The sequence below is a fragment of the Melospiza georgiana genome, chromosome 6 (genome assembly GCF_028018845.1).
Source record: "Melospiza georgiana isolate bMelGeo1 chromosome 6, bMelGeo1.pri, whole genome shotgun sequence".
Classification (NCBI taxonomy): domain Eukaryota; kingdom Metazoa; phylum Chordata; class Aves; order Passeriformes; family Passerellidae; genus Melospiza; species Melospiza georgiana.
Genome location: NC_080435.1, coordinates 34,665,611 through 34,682,399, shown reverse-complemented (window position 1 = coordinate 34,682,399; position 16,789 = coordinate 34,665,611). Strand labels below are relative to the sequence as shown.

The window sequence follows — 16,789 nt, the reverse complement described above, 5'->3', positions numbered from 1 at the left end:
TGTACACTGTCTTCATATGGCACAGAGTACAATACTTAAAATAAACATAATGTTGGATTTTGAAGAATAGTAAAACATTTTGACCTACTAATCTATTTATTGTGGTGGGTGGTCATGCTTATAAACTCACAGATTGTCATTTACAGAAAATAGAATGGAAAGTTCACATACACACTCATACCCTCACACCCCAAAAAGTTAAACTGATTTTTGTTTTCAATGTGAATGAAAGAAAATGTTTCATTTACTTACTGAGATCAACTGACATGTATCTTTCTCTCTTAATTTTTTTTTGTCTACACTTGTGCCATCCACTGTAAATTTGGTCACCCTGATAGTGCTTTTTTGAGTCATAATGCCACACTAGATACTATATGTGAAATATGATGCATGACTTACTAATTTGAAATCACTGTCTATTTGTACTTCAGTGAGTCATTAGAGAATTGCGACTCAGGAGGATGAAATTTCTGATTTTTTTGCCCAAAAAGAAACAGATTTTCTAGTGAAATCTAAACAGAAACATTAGTATCAGAATTTAATATCAATATTGTGATATCTAGATTGAGATCATAGCTAGAAGGCAGAAAGAGAGAGACTGCTTTCCACACATATAATTTCCTGTACAAGTCTATACTATCTCACATTTTTTTGAAGGCTTATTTAATTCATGTTGGCATTCACCAACATTTGATAAACATGTCACTCCTCACCAGGTGTTCTAACTGAAAACAGAGATGGACGAAATATATTCTACAGTCTGCTTGTAACAGGGGTCCACTACTTTAGTGAAAATGTAAAAAAATATTGTATTTGTAAAAATATTTGCAAAGTAATCAATGAAAATAAATATGATGAAAGGGTGCCTAAATTAATTGACATGAATTTGTGAAAATTTCTTTTTCATAAAGAGATTAACTTTTGTTTACTGGAAGCTGCTTTTGCATGTTAGGTAATTTTTTCTCTTCTGTGTTTTTTTTCTTGAGGGTCGTTTGATGATCAGTACACGTCATAGGATAAATATTGTGTCTGTGTCTGTCTAGGAGAAATCAAACAAGAATTCTAACAATATTCTGAATACTATTATCAAAGATACAATCTGCAGAGAGCATCTAATTTATCTGACAAACATGATTTCAATTCAGGAAATAGCTCACAATCTCTCTAGTGCATTTGACATCAGTGCTATCCACACAGCCATTCTGTGCAAACTCCCTGCTTTAAAGGTCTTCCCATCACTGTTATTGGTCTCACAGATGATGAAGTATGACACTCCATAAACAATGAGCTGGGCCTTTTGTAGGCTGCTTTGCTTTTTTTGGCTTCAAACTGCCACTGAATGTCAAATCAATTTGGCTTTCATTAGAACAGCTTTATATGTGCAAATGTATTTGTGTCTGGTAGCTACATTTTTCTATTTTTGCTTTCTTTTCCCTTTGCTTTTTTTCTCCTTTCCCTTGAATGATGTAATTTTTCTCTAATCAAAGCCAACACCTGTTTCTCTAAAATAAGGCCCTCTGTGTAAAGCTCTTTATCACAATCTGGGTACACTCTAGATGGGTTCATTATGAATCAAGTTCTCTCAGAACAAAGAGGAAGTGCTCTGCTACAGTGACATTGTACATCATAGAGCCTGGATAAAGTCAAGAGCTGATATAACCTTGACTTTTGACATGCCAACAGACTGTTGTCTAGATAATGCAAGGTGTGTAAGCCACTGTCTTTGATAAGTAATAAAACAAATAATAAATCTGCTTTGTTTAAGAAGAGCTCAAGTGTTACACAATGCTGTATTGGGTTTGATGGGGTAATGTTTTTTCTTAACCAATTTAAAAGGAAAACAAAATTGCAATTTTGAGGATTTCTGGTTTTGTAAACCACAAACCTGCTTAGACAAGCCAAATGAAGAACGCAACACCATGAGAGGAATAAAACAAAACAGGGGTCACAGAACTCTCAGTTATCAGTCAGTGAAGATCTGCTCCAACAGAGTACATTACAAGTAGTTTGAATTGGCTGAAGTTTAGGAATGGGAAATTAGAAGGGGAAAGGCTATGTATGTCCTAAAAGGCTACCATAAACTCTGTGTTGTGACACATTTGAAAGAAACACAGGTTCACTTTTCATGCACCTAAAATCCCTTGCCTCTATGAGACTTTTCTCATGGAAATAGCTATTGAAGTGTACTCTGCCTGGAATGGTTTAGGATTGTGGTGAAAAAGAGCATAAAATTCCTTTTCTTCCTCCAGATATATCTTGTTTTCTAATTTTCATCACAAAACCATTCTCCCTCTTTTCCATCCATCTTATACAAGCTGAAAGTCAGGACATATTTCCATTTACTTCATAGATTCATAAAATCACTAAGGTTGGAAAAAACCTGTAAGATCAGGGATCATAATTAACCCAGCACTGTGTCTTCACCACTAAACCATTTTCCTAAGTGCCAAATGCACATGTTTTTCTGAGCACTTCCAGGGACGGAACACTTTCCGGAGAAATATGTGTTTTGAAATAGCTACCTAACTATAACCAGGTCAGATCCATGTTTTCCCCCAAGTAACAAGGCATTTATAAGTAGCCTAGCTACATGCCATGTCCTCTTGCTAGCGTTGATCCTTTTGCAAAGAACCAGAAATATATTTTACTTCTTTAAATGGAAAGACATACATTTTAGAATCTGGGGAACCTACAGACAGACAGTAGGAGTGAGACAGAAAAAAAATGGTGACAACTTTATCCCTACTCCATCTAAACATGAACATTTGACACTTATGAAGGAAGAAGATTTCTCTGGACATTGCAGAATAGAAATAAGATGAGAGAACCAGCCTTTGCTCAGCACTTTCAATAATGGGCTAAAATGTCTTCAGAGGACCTCAGGCTGTCCAAGAAGGGTCCTTGCTCAGTTTGTGAGTGGATGAACTCACTCCTCTATGATGGGATCCTGTGTCAGACACTCACAAGGAAAGTGCCTATTTTCAGAGCTGAAGAAAAGGTTTGCTTGGCTCAAATACTCAGTGATTTCAAATCCAGTGCTAACTCTAACTGAAATATATTGGTAATCTGCCATCTGTGGTTTTCTTGAGAAGAGATTTTGACTGAAGTCCAGGTCCTAGTAGATATGAGGCCATGTTACCAAATCCATCCTCCTACTCGACATCATCCTTCATACTGTCTTACTGTGTCACTGCCTTTGGATTAAGGACCACAGCAAAGTATGGAAAATGCAGATACTTCAGTTGCCAAGTCATTTCTTGGTCTCTCTGTTGAATCTATCTATAGTGAATGTTTCATTGCTGACATCTATTCTAGCCTCAGTATTGTCAAAGCATTTTTTCATGTGTAATAAATTTGCATAAACACTTCACCCGAAACATAATGAAACATAGGATAAGAAAGACCTAAATTATATTTTAAAAAAATACTAAAAGACTTCTTGATTGATTTGCAGAGGCATAGCAAAATTCCTTCATATAGTGGCCTCATGAATGAGATGATAATATGCAAGTAAGGCATAATGATTGGCATATTAAATGCAAGATCTTTGTCACCATCTGTTTCCTGATTGTGTCAGCAAGTTGGGTTTTTTTTCATGGAAGTGTGAGAATACACCATGGCCTCGAAGTATCAAAATGTCAATTATACATCACATTTTAAAGTTGGAAGCCCAAATCACAATTGTCCCTGAATTCTGCTTGAAACACTGACAAATTATTACCTATCTGTCACATTTAGCCTTACTGTACAGTAGCACAGTTATTGTGCTGGAAAATAAAACAGAGCAGGAACACTATCAAGGCCAGGTTTACAATTTTGTGATGAATACTTAAAAAAATTGATACAGAAGGAGACAGGGAGAGAACTAAGAATTCAAAACAAATTGAATAGTTGCAGAACAGCCCTATCAAATACTTGTTATTTCAAGCTCAAGTACAGTTTGCATTTCTGGTATTTTTCATTACAAATAATGCTCATTCACAAGAAAAACAGTATTCCTTTTTCTATATTTTCACTTGCACTGCCAGAAGAAAATTGTATCCTGGTTAATGCAATGAATCAGTACAAAGTGCAGAAGAAGAAAACCAATGTGAAACCTAACCAAAATGAAGGAATTTGCACTAATACCACAGGCCCTGCCTTATACCCTCAGTGGCCTTTTATCAGAGTTGGTGGGAGATATTTTAAAGTCCCGCATAGGATGACATATACTAGCACCATCAGCTACCAGAACAAACAACCGAGAGGGCACACAAAAAGGCTGCTGATTGTGGTTCTGAAATAAGAATGCAAGACTCTTCCAAAACTGAAGAGTCCACTAATATCTCAAGGCATTATTTATGCTAGAGGAGGAAACGGAAGAAATGGGTATTTTGTAGTGTGATTCTTCATTCACTGAGGACTATGGTAAGACCACCAAAAAATGACCAATTACTACACCTGTGGAAAGGAGATATCTAGATTTTTGTAAAATGAGATAAAAAGCATAATCATGTCCAAGAATCTAACATGAACTAATTTGGAAGAAGATTATGAAGAGGCTAAATGAAAAAAGTGACCCTCCAATCTTGTACTTTATTTGACCTTTCATGAAGCATAATTTCTTCTATCTAATAATTTCTGATTATAGTAGTATTTATACATGATAAGGTATACAATCCACTACATAAACAGACTGCTTATATAATATTTGCAGATGAATAATAATTTTTTTCTGTAATAAGATAGCAATTTATAAGATGCAAAATTTATTCCAAATGAGACTGATTCCAAAATCAGGAGATTGCAAGTAGCATGATTTATATTACATGTTTGGTGTCAATTTCTGTGCCTGTGAAACAGGGTTGCTAATACTAATAAATATAAAGTACATTGGTTCTAATTAATAATTAATTTTTAGTATGGCTTTGTATTTTAAGCATGTATGTACATGCATGTTAAATCAAAATGTTTGGGAAAATTCAGTCTGGGACTTCTGATTTAAGAAGAACTGTCCATGAGCAGTTGTGTATAGACATGTCTTCATTACTAAAAAAATAATTTTTCCTTCTTCAAAAGGTTATGTAAATGACCTGTAAAGCAGAGGTTTGTATATTTCTGGTGGTGCAACTTGCTCTGCCAGATAGTTAGCTCTCCTTCCATTTATCAGCAAATGGTGAATCATAAGCTGTTGGAAAGCAGAAAAGAATAAGAAAAGTCACAGTTGAAACTTTGTAGCTGTAGTTTGATAGATAAAGTTTGTAGCCTGAACATACATATAGATACAAACCAACAATGAGAGTGAAAAAAAAAGAATATGTGAGAAAAAAATCTCCTCTAAGAACTTTCATGTGCATCTATTGCCAAGGTAATGACTGTATGTATGTCTTCTAAAAGGTACCTTTTGGGGGCCTGACTCCCAGCTTGTGTACCTCCACCAAGATGTCAGCTGAACACAGGCAGTAGAAACACACTGCGGAAAATATTAGTGTATTACGTAAAAAATATGGTTTTCTGTGTGTGCATACTACTGGTATCACTGTCTTCTCTGGAAGCGAGGTCTGGATGTGAATGTGGTAAATAAATATTTTTGAACCTGGTGAAATGTGGACATCAGTCCATCTCTCAGATTCTTATAGCAGGGACTGAAGGAAAATGTCCTTAACGTCTCTTAAACATTTTCTTTTTCCTTTCTGTAAGTGCATCATTCAATTTCTTACTTCACCCTCTATAGGGTCCATTGTGAAATCACTCTTGTTTACTAACAGAGAAATCACTGTAGTTTTTTTTTTTTGCTGCCACTTTTTTCCTTCCTGACAGCTCCGTCAAGCATCCAAATGAAATAAAGAATTCTCACTTTTTAATTAAAATATTGCTGTTTAGGACATGATCATGAAACAAGTGAGTTTAAGGGAAGTTTTGTCACTGATATCCACGTTTTTTTGTTCTTTCTCACATCAGGAGGATGTCACACAAAATAATATGGTTTCTTTCATGTATTCACCTGGACTTTCAAAACAATGCTTTGAGGCTTTCTTTTATAATATGCTTAATAATCTTAGTGATTTCAGAATTTTTATAGATTTTTTATAATTTTTATAAAATTATTAAAGTATGTATATTATATCTTTTTCTGTATTTCTTTTTGAATTCTGTATAAAAATATATTTTAAAGTGAATCATATGTATGTTATTATAGAAGCACAGAATGTCCTGGGTTTAAAGGGAGCACCAGCTCTCCTGCTGTGGACAGGGATACCTTTCATGAAGCTCAGAACTCCTTCCAGCCTTGCCAGGAGCACTTCCAGGGACGGGGCATCCACAGCTTCTCTGGGCAACCTGTTCCAGTGACTCACCACACTTACAGTGAAGAATTTCTTCCTAATATCTAACCTGAACCCACTGTCTTTCAGTTTGAAGCCATTCACCCTTGTCCAATCACTACATGCCCTTATAAAAAGTCCCTCTCCATCTTTCTTGCAGCTTCCCTTCAGCTACGGAAAGGCTGCAATTAGGTCACCCCAAAGCCTTCTCTTCTGCATGCTGAATACACCTGATTGTCCGGCCTTTCCTTGTAGGAGAGGTTCTCCATCCCTCTGATCATCTTGTGGCCCTCCTCTGGAGTCACTGCAGCAGCTCCCTGTCCCTGCTGTGCTGGCACCCAGAGCTGGTGCAGCCCTGCAGTGGCTCTCAGCAGAGCAGAGCAGAGGGGCAGAATCCCCTCCCTGGCCCTGCTGCCCACGCTGCTCTGGCTGCAGCCCAGGACACGTTTGGCTCTCTGGGCTGGCAGTGCCCATGGTGCCTCATGTGCAGCCTCTCAGCCAGCAGCACCCCCAAGTCCCTCTGGGCAGGGCTGCCCTGGGGCTGCTCATCCCCAGCCTGTGCTGAGACTGGGGCGTGCCCCAACCCAGGAGCAGCACCAGCACCTGCTCTTGTTAAACCTCAGGAGATTGCCATGACCACCTCCTGGAGCTTGTCCAGGACCCTCTGGATGGATCCCATCCTCCTTCAGGTGTGTCAACCACACCACTCAGCTTGGTTTCATCTGCAAACATGCTGAGATTGTCTTTGATGGCTTTGTCTGTGTCATTAATGAAGAAATGAAATAACAGTGGTCCATAACAGGCCCCTGAGGGACACCGCTTGTCACTGATGGACATCAATACACTGAGCCATTGACCACTACCCTCTGGATGTGACCATCCAACCAATTCCTTATTCATCTAACAGTCCACCCAATGAAACCATGTCTCTTCAGTTTAGTGTGAAGGATGCTGTGGGGGACTGTGCCCAAGGCTTTTCAGAAGTCCAGAATAGATGTATGATAAAATACAAAGGAAACAGAACAGAAACAGATTTTCAAACAGAAAACAAATCAATCTTCTTAATCTTCTGATTGAAAATTAATAACCTTCACTAATTTTTTCCTTAAGAAAAATCTAAAACTAGATATTGAACAGTTCCAGAACCACAAATGCAAGGTTCAGTCTTGCAAGTGCTTGCAAGTGCACAGTGTTACTTGGAAGGATAGTCCCGAGTTCAAAGTGAAGTCTGTTCAATTATCTGTCTGAGTCAGTACTCAGGTGTTTAAAGTGTTTAACCGGGATTTCAAAATATAAGCTATGTTTCTTGAGGCTGTGAGTCTGTAACCATGCATCAGTTCTTATTGAGAAAAAAAAAAAAAACCAAACATAATATTTAGAGTTTATCAGGAGTACAAAAAGCTGTCTCTACTTTCATCATGCTAGAGTTAAAATGAGCTGGATTCAGAAATCTTCACAGTTCCTTTGTTTTCATTTCTGCAGATACTGAGGCAATCTAGCTTCACTGGCATTAATGTTTGCTGAAACTAAAAATAAATTTCAGAGAAGTATAATGTGCTAACAGTTTTAATCTATTAGAATATTTGTCACTGAAACAATGCCTTGTCACTTAGTAAACCAACAGCAATTAGACATCACAATTCAATTCATTCACATGGAGTAAGAAAATGTCCAAGAGAATGATTTTGCAGCATTGCAAAAATGTGTCAAAGTAAAATCAGAATTTCTAATTGATCCTAATGCTAGATTTTTGGTTTAACTTCCATTGCTTTCAATCAGATTCAATATGTTCTCTCTTCCTGGAGTAAAGTCAGGATAACTTACTGGTTGGAAATTATTTACAATGGTAAGATAATTGGAATAACTAATTAAAGAAGTATCATGATAAAAACAAGCATTTAAATATAAAATAAATTTAAACAGAGGTTTCAAAATCCAAATTAGAGATTAATTACAACTTTTTTACCCTAACTATCTCATAATTGTGCAGAAACAGTTGAAATATTCAGATCAAAATTGTGGTCTTTACAAGAAACTGCAGCATCACAGCAGGAAATCTCTGAAAATTGACATCTCATAAAGAACACTCTAAAGATCACTTTGAGGTAAAAGCAATAATGGAAGTATACCATCACCTAGCAGGAAATACAATGCATGACACACAGAAACCATATACATAGCTTATGTTTCATTTAAAACAATAACACAAGTTAAAGTAGGTAAGGAAAGCTTCAGTCTTTTATTTTGATGGTGTTTTTTTTTGTAAAGAATAGTTACTTTTCAAGGACTAGCAAGAATTCTTAATGAAAATTTTACTAAAACTTCTGAGACCAGGTTAGAGTTAGGACTAGGTTTAGGTTAGGGAGAGGGAGAAAGCTGGTGACCTTAGAAAAGACTGCTACAAGACACCTTCCCAACTCAGAATTTCCCCTGCGGCTTCAGTACATCCTGGGGCAGAATTTTCCTCCAAGACTTAGGATCAGTTAGGAGAACTATCCTCTTACCTCTTGGGAGGATATCTCTGGCAGGTGAGATCTGTTGGAGAAGCCTCCACTGACCTTGCAGCTCTTTGAGGAAGAGCTGGAAGAAGCTGCGGGAGGGGTTTCCACCTCCCTGGCTGGCAGCTGCATTAAGTACTGGCTCTCACATTTGTCTCAGTCTCTCACAATTGGCTCAATCCGAGTCTGCTTTGAGCTACTCTGCAGCCATGCAGAGACTGTGATTGGGCCTTGCTGATGTGGACTGTGACCCTGACTCATGGGATGACTTCCTGGCTTCCTGACAAGACTGAGCCCTTTTGTTGGTGGGGCCACAGCTTCTGTCATGTTGTCATTATATTCTTCCAAATTCTCTTTTGCCTAACTGCCTTTATTGTTCCCTGAGAGACATGTGAGACCCATAGGAAGGGTGAAAAGATTGTGGAAGTGAAGTGGGGGCTTCTGTGAGAATTCTCCCAATTGCCTTTTTCACAAGGGGCTTCTGCATGTCCCACTACAGAAGTGTCCACCCACGCTTAGGGTTAGGCTATAGGAAGAGCAAAAGATGTGAGATCCATGAGAACAGTGGGGCTGTAAAGAGTTGGACAAGCCATAGCAGCACTCTGGCTTATCTGGGAACTCTCTCCCACCTACTATTTCCAACAATGGCTTCAGCATGTTGCTTGGCAGAAATCTCTGCCCAGATTTTTTTAGCACAAGGGCTAGATTTATGGACAGAGAGTCAGATATATTTTTTTAGACAAATGTCTTAAGGCTTAGCTACACAGTGAGTAGCTGCTTCCCACATTTCTTAAAATTGTCAGAATACATCCAGGGGAGGTTTTCAGTTTAAATTAATAGAAATTGTTCGTTGAAAGGCTTAAGTGATGTGAGAGTTTCCAATTTGAAATAAATATTGAATTTTCTATATGAGTTAGAAAAATGCTCTTGAGGACCATTTTTATGATAATTATAATACTTCTGTAATATTCTAGTATTTTTATAGTATTTATGACATTTATATATTGATAGCTTTTATGAAAAATTGAAGATTGCCATTTTGGCTTGGAAGAAAGTTCTTGTAGCAGTCATGTGCTACTGTTCAGAATGCTTACTATTTACCCTTAAATATAGTTATGTGATTAAATCAACAGGACTGATTGAGAATTACATGAATATAATATAAATAAGGTATAAATTTGTCTTCTCAGAGGGGAAAAAAAAAAAGAGCAAGCTACTGTGCATCGAAGAACATTGGAGTTCTTGGAGATGGGAAAATACATTGTACTGTTCTCCAATAATGATTGAAATATTTTCATGAGAAAGATACCGCTGAGATATATAGGGTTACATATAATACTACTGCACAAATAAATTGATATCCAATACAGTATTGACACTATAATTTGTTAAAACTCTTCAATAGTAACTTCAAGACTGAATGCATGTCTTCCCTGCTCTTCTTTTTTTGCTGTGTTTATTTGTTTGGTTTAATTTGGTTTGTCTAGTTGGAATCTCTAGAATGACAGTGATATGAGGTCTAAACTGAATGCAGGCATTAGGCAAGAAACCTTGCAGGATATTTCAGCGTTTCATTGTTTATTTTAATTTGAACTTAATTAATGTGAGATCTCAGGCGCTATAAAGACAATGAGTGCCATCTATAAATGCTAATATAAATCAATAAAGAGGAGGAGGTTACATGATTTATGTTGGAACTGCGCCACCATATAATAACTGATGCTCGTTAAGGCCTCAACAATGAATGGGAAATCAAAACATTAAATAGTGCAAGCAAGAAGACATCCTATTTTGCAGTGAGCTTAGGATACTCTACTTGTAATTCATTTTTATCCTATTAAAAGGTAGGTTAAATCTTTCATTTAAATAGACATCTTGCCTAAGAAAGGGGCTGCTGGAGTTTGCCCAATGTTTCCATGCCTTTGAGTTATTGCCAGCTTTGCTTGAAAAATAACAAATGCAGTTGCCAAAAGCTACATGCAATAATATTACTGTTAAAAGAGTACTATAGGTACAAGTTTTAGGTATGCACTGCTTTTCATACTTTTCATGCTTTTCAACTCTCTAATAGAGTTTACTATGTTTTTAATATTTTATTTTCATTACCTTATATTAGTAAAGTACAACTTCAGAATTGTTTTGCATATCCCTCTTGAAGAATAAAAACAAATAGTTCTACTTTTGAGCATTGATTGGCACATTATGAAAACATTGAAAGAGTCTCTATGAGTAGGGCTGCGTTGACACACTGAAGGCAGGTCTAACATTTCTTCAGAGATTTTATTTATTCTCCTAGTTTCTTCTAATTTTATTTATTCTCCTAATGTCAGCACACATTTTCAGATGAGAATTTCGCTCTTCCCATCATTTTCTTAATTACTGTATTTTAATTAATTTTGAAGAGAAAAGATTTAAAGTCTTTTTTCCTCCATAAAGATGTTAGCTGAAAAAGAAGAAAAAAAGCAACTGGTGGAACTTCACTGAAGATGTTGTCTTAGGAAGCGTCCCTGTGTCAGGTGAACCATTTCTCTTTTCTATTATTTGAGTGCATTAAAATGAGATGCCCAAGTGCTCTGCAGATTCTGGAGTGACTGCAATTTAAGCTGTTTTGCATTCCAGAAGGCATTGTCATGGAGATTTATGAGCATGGGATCAAAGCGTACAAGAATGACACCTGTGGTAGAACTATAACTTTGTAGGTGAGGGTGTTTTACATCAGTGCCCATTCTTCTTACCAAATTTGACCCTTTTGAGTAAGAAAAAAAATAATAATCACAGGCTGTTTCAGAATAAAGGCAGGAGAGCTTTTGATTCCTAGAAGAGAAGATATGTAGGTCAGTTTTTTGTGTTCGTACCTACCTGTCTGTCCACAAGCTCCCAGGGAGTCAGGGAGCTGCCATTTTAGTAGTCCAGGAGAACTGAGGTTACAAGATTGTGCATTGTGCAAGCCACCAGAATGATTAACAGTGTATACCATTAAATTGAGACAGAGGTCATGGAAATTTACCTAGATCAATACCCAATTCTTAACAAGGGTCAAAGATATTAACAGGCTCCCCAGGGAAGTGATGAGAGCACCAGCCTGATAGAGTTCAATAAGCACTTGTACAGTGCTCTCAGGTACATGGTGTGATTCTTGTGACTGTCCTGTTCAGGTGGGGAGTTGGACTTTGATGACCCTTGTGGATGCCCTTCAACTCAGAATATTCCGTGATTCTATAGTCTTGCAATTTATGAAAGGCATGTGAGTAACTTTTTTCATAAAAGATTCTAATGGAAATTTGCCAAGTGCTTGCTTGTAGATACCTTGTCCTCAGAGTAAGCTCACGTGATAGTTGAATTTTTTTTGCTTTTTTAAGATTTCATTTTTTGTCACAGTGTACTAGAGATTATAATATCATTCTAGATATAGCAACTTTTTGGTTTTGAGAACTGTTTCAATCTATACTGTAGATGAAAAAAAAATACACTTTTAAATCTTTTCATTGGGTCAAATTTTCAAAGTTTTGTGGTCTTATATCAACTTACTTTTGCTTAACACAGTTTGGAGATATTTACTTTCCTCTTGAGAGAATTTTCCTCCATGATTAGTGTTTGGACTTATTTTGATATCCTTTTGGGAAAATGATTCTCTTTATTTAGACATGAGTGGAACTAACTCTTGACTCAGCTAAAATAAACTTTTCAAGGACAATAACCTCAATGCCACAAATTCAGTCCTACTTGTCTTTAGGTGGACATAGAAGCTGCTTGCCAGTTTTGTTGCATTTGTTCAGTAATGTCTAGTGAGAGTTTCAGAAAATTATCATCACATCTATGGAACTTCATTTCTTTACCAATTTCTGTGATTCTTCTGCTGATGTTGACTGCCTTCATCAAGGGTTGATATGATGATAGGTTTCATAACTGCATTTTGGGCTGCAGTGGAATCAGCCCTTGAAACAATAATGTTGAAGATATATATGAAGGGTCAGACGATTCTTTTCATTAGCCTAAGACTAATAGCTCAAGTCTGAGGTAAGATTTGAACTACAAGGTCTGAACAAACACTCCCACTCTCCCACCTATCAGTCTTCAAACTGCCTGCATAGATCCTGAGCTTTGAGGGGTGTGTTGACTAATAGTGCTTTATAAAAATGACCTTTCATATGAAGGAGTCTAACAGGCTGTTGCCCTTCTAGAAATGCTTTTCTGCCTCTTTTAGCTTTTATTTGCCAGCATTCTTTCCTTTGCATGAATGAAAGGATAACTGTTTGGATATGTGAAATGATGATTTATTGTCAGGATCATTATAGTAGTGTTAAAAACAAATAACTCACCAACTGTCTGTTCTCTTAAACATGTGGTATCTGAGTGCTTCAGTGTTCTGTTCAAAGCAGAGACTTTATCTTTGTTCATACAATAAAAAGAGCCCCTTTACATTATTTACTTTAGTTTAGATTACTGTGTTTCCAACTGTCATAAGTATGTCAGAAACACAAGATTAAAACATTATATTTTACTTGCCAAAACAAGTAATAAAAGAATGAATGGGAAATATTCTAGGAATTAAAAATATTTGACTGTTTGAATGTAGCTTTTTTAAAGCAACAACAAGACAAAAAAAATAGCGGAAGAATTAAGGGCAGCCTGTTCTCCCTTAGCAGAAAATGATACAATATTTGTATTTCTGGCAGAATAATTGTAGTCTGCTCAGGATTTCTAATCAACTTTTTTTCTCTTGATCTGTGTGGGATGCTTTTTGTAGAATGTCCTGAGTTGGAAGGATGTGGGAAAGGATCACTGAAGCCTATTCCTGATCCTGCACAGAAAACCCCAGGAATCACATCATGTGCCATGTTCCAGGATTTGGCTGGTTGTGTTCAAAGGGTTTGTTTTCCTGCTATGTATTATGAACGACTTTGGAAGAAACACCTGGAAATGCTAATATTGTGTGGTGACAGCAAAATGCTAGAATAAAAGAGGGAAGAAGCTGGATATCCTGGCAGTTCTGCAGTTCACCAAGTCTGTTATTTCTGTTCTGTCTTTATAATGGCCATAAAATATGAGCTGGGAGTATGATGTCAATGCATCCACTTTCAATAATTGATATGATGAATAATCTCAACCTTCTGACACTTTCTGTATCTTCTCACATCTCAGGAAACTTCATTCATCAACCACATTTGAAATGTTTAAGTAATCTCAGTGATGTATGGAGCACTGAAACTCCCTTGTTAGAAATCTATGCTACTAACATTCTATCAAATTAAAAAGCCACTGAGCTCTTGTGCATAAAATTATCATAAATTATCTCTGAAGGTTCATTGCTGTTTGGAATGTTTAATTGCTCACTCAGCTGAACTTCAGCAGCTCAAGATTATTAATCAATTTGTCAGAAGGTTTCTCATAATGTCATCTTTTACACTGTGGTTATATGCAAGAAAAACCCATGTGCATGACAGTTTTGTGCAGCAAGTAAAAAGTATCCATGCATGCCTTTCACAATATTAATTTCATATATTTATGACAGTATTTTTCAGTTGTTGATTTCCCACAGAACATAGGAAAATTGTAATTACCTCAGTCTAATTTATCTGGATGGAAAACTAGATTCTCAAAAAGATATTTAAAAGTAAAATGGAGACAGATAATAAAATGGACCTTTTAATTCATTTAATCTTGGCCTACTGTTGATTGTCTTTGCTAGAGCAAATATTTTGCTAACTGCAGTAAAGATGTTTTGAAGATGCCATACCTTAAATGTATATAAACAACATCTTCAGCCATTTTTCTTACCACAGAATGCATTTTTGCTTTAAATTAATTTTGCAGGAGAGAATTTGTCTTTGATGTACTCAACCAATTTATTTCATCTTAATTGAAACACATGTTCCATGATTTGCTTTGATTTTTTAAATTTATTTTAAAGGTTATAATTCATCCTTTTTATACAGTTTTCTTTCTTTTTTTTTTTTTACAAATGCAACTGTGTATAAGACTTTATGAGTGTGTTGATGGTAATGTTTATATTTGTAAATTTTTTTATCCATCAATTCTTTTAGGAGCAGCATAGAAGTAGAGGATTCTGCATTTCCTGTTCTATAGAATTCAAAAGGGTTTTTGAGAAACATGTTTAAGATTCTTGAAAGTTTAAGATGAAAAAGTTTCAAAATATAAAGACTGGAAAGATCATGGACATTATCCACTCTTGCTACTCCCTGAATGATCATCATATTATTTCCTATGCATGTGGAAAGATAGAGGGTGAAAGCTAACATATAGTTAATAAGTGTAAAGTGTCTGTTTGATACTGAGTATTTATGTAGTATATCACACCAAGGTATTTCTACCAAAAACTGAAAATGAAAGAAAATATCAGGTTAGGTTTTATTTGTCAAACTTCCTGCATAAAATTAATATATTGGAATGATAAATATTCCTGTGTGTCTAAAAAATAGTTCAGTTATCAGAAATTTGCTGTGAACTGGCATTAGTATGTTTTTCTTCATGTATTTTTGCTGTATTCGTTTAAAGCCTTTCCTAAAATGTATTATGTCCTTTAGCTGATGATAAAATGGGAAACAAAACAGAACTAACAAATACATCACATACACTTTCTGACATCTGGGGTTATGAAAGCACATCACAACAAATGTAAAACAAATCCTTGGTACAATTTCATCACGATTACCCATCTCCATTACAACAAAATTTCTAACACCAAGAAATAAAGATTGTCATGATGTTTGGCTTTGATTCAACCCCAAAATGATATGCTGAAGATTGAGCATAAAATCTTCTGAAGAAATAGGAAGAGAAGCCAGATCTTCAGATTCCCAATAATATGTCTTAACACATGAATCCTTCCTTCATCACCCTGCTCAACAGTGATGCCTTACAGATGAACAACTGAGCTGTGATTAAATAGCTTATAGACTTTTCAGCATTTGTATCTTTTTTTTGGTCTTTTCATTATACAAGTCTGCCATAGCATATATTAGCACTAGGAAAATATAGGAATTAGAAATGCAGAGACGAACATGTTTAAAATGCACTATGTATGCAGCAGATCACAATTTCTGGAAACGTTCAGTTCTGTAAGGTCTTTATAGTTCTTCCTTTATCCAACATCAATTTATCATGTCATTGATTATCCTGTCATTGGATGTGAACATACTATTATGCATGATCCCAAACCTGCACATACTTGGCTTAAAATACCTCAGAACCACTGAAAACAAACTCGTCACTGAGAATTGAGGCTGTTACTGTTTCAATGAAAAAAGAAATTGAGGACCAGACAGGAGTTTTTTATATTACAAAGAAGGTTATGCATTTCTGGCCATGCACAGAGAAAATGAAAGTGGTGCTGTAATTAGCTCATCGATAAATCAATGGGACTGAATGAGAACTAGCATAGTTTGGATGTCAAGAATCCAGAAGCTTATTATGTGTGTAATAAAATAAAGACTAAGACACATAAGTTAGTGTTCACAGCTTTACCTATATCTGCTTCTCCTTTCACAACATCATCCCTCTTCTCATTTAATCATGAAAGCTAGATTAACTTCTTTTGTCATTCAACCATTTAGAAAAACTCCTTGGTGATTGAATTTCTTTATCATTTATATCAACTTTGACCCTGAACCAGAAATTCTGGTGATGTAGTTTTTAGTTGCCCCTTGCCCAGAGACAGGTATGTTACAAGTAAAGATTGTTAGTGCAGATTTTGTCCTTCCATGTGCCAGAACTCCTAAAGTAACACAGGAATGCATGTTTCATATCAGAAAGTGTGGTAGCCTTTGATGTACTTCTTTCTCAGTACGACTCATTAATTTAATAGCTCGGAACACTCCATTATGTTAGTCCAGCTATGACATGTTCTGTAGTGTATCTACAAAAGGTTATTATGTAATCTTTACTTGGGGAAAAAAAAAGCTATATTTAAACATAAGAATTAGAAATAGCATTCTGCTATCTTTTAACATGTAAAAATTTTATGGGTCA

The 16,789-nt window shown here is 36.1% G+C and overlaps 1 long non-coding RNA gene across 3 annotated transcripts in view; it reads left to right on the top strand.

The window, feature by feature from the left end:
* The window catches only part of LOC131084709 (uncharacterized), a 48,200-nt gene extending 33,741 nt beyond the window's left edge, over positions 1-14,459 (top strand). For 2 of the 3 annotated variants that reach the window (XR_009114583.1, XR_009114581.1), the window contains 3 exons: positions 11,244-11,316; positions 11,420-11,499; positions 13,548-14,459. This is a non-coding gene — a long non-coding RNA (uncharacterized LOC131084709). The remainder of the gene's footprint in view (positions 1-11,243; positions 11,317-11,419; positions 11,500-13,547) is intronic. The other variant, XR_009114582.1, reaches the window with a different exon arrangement.
* Positions 14,460-16,789: the final 2,330 nt, after the last annotated feature.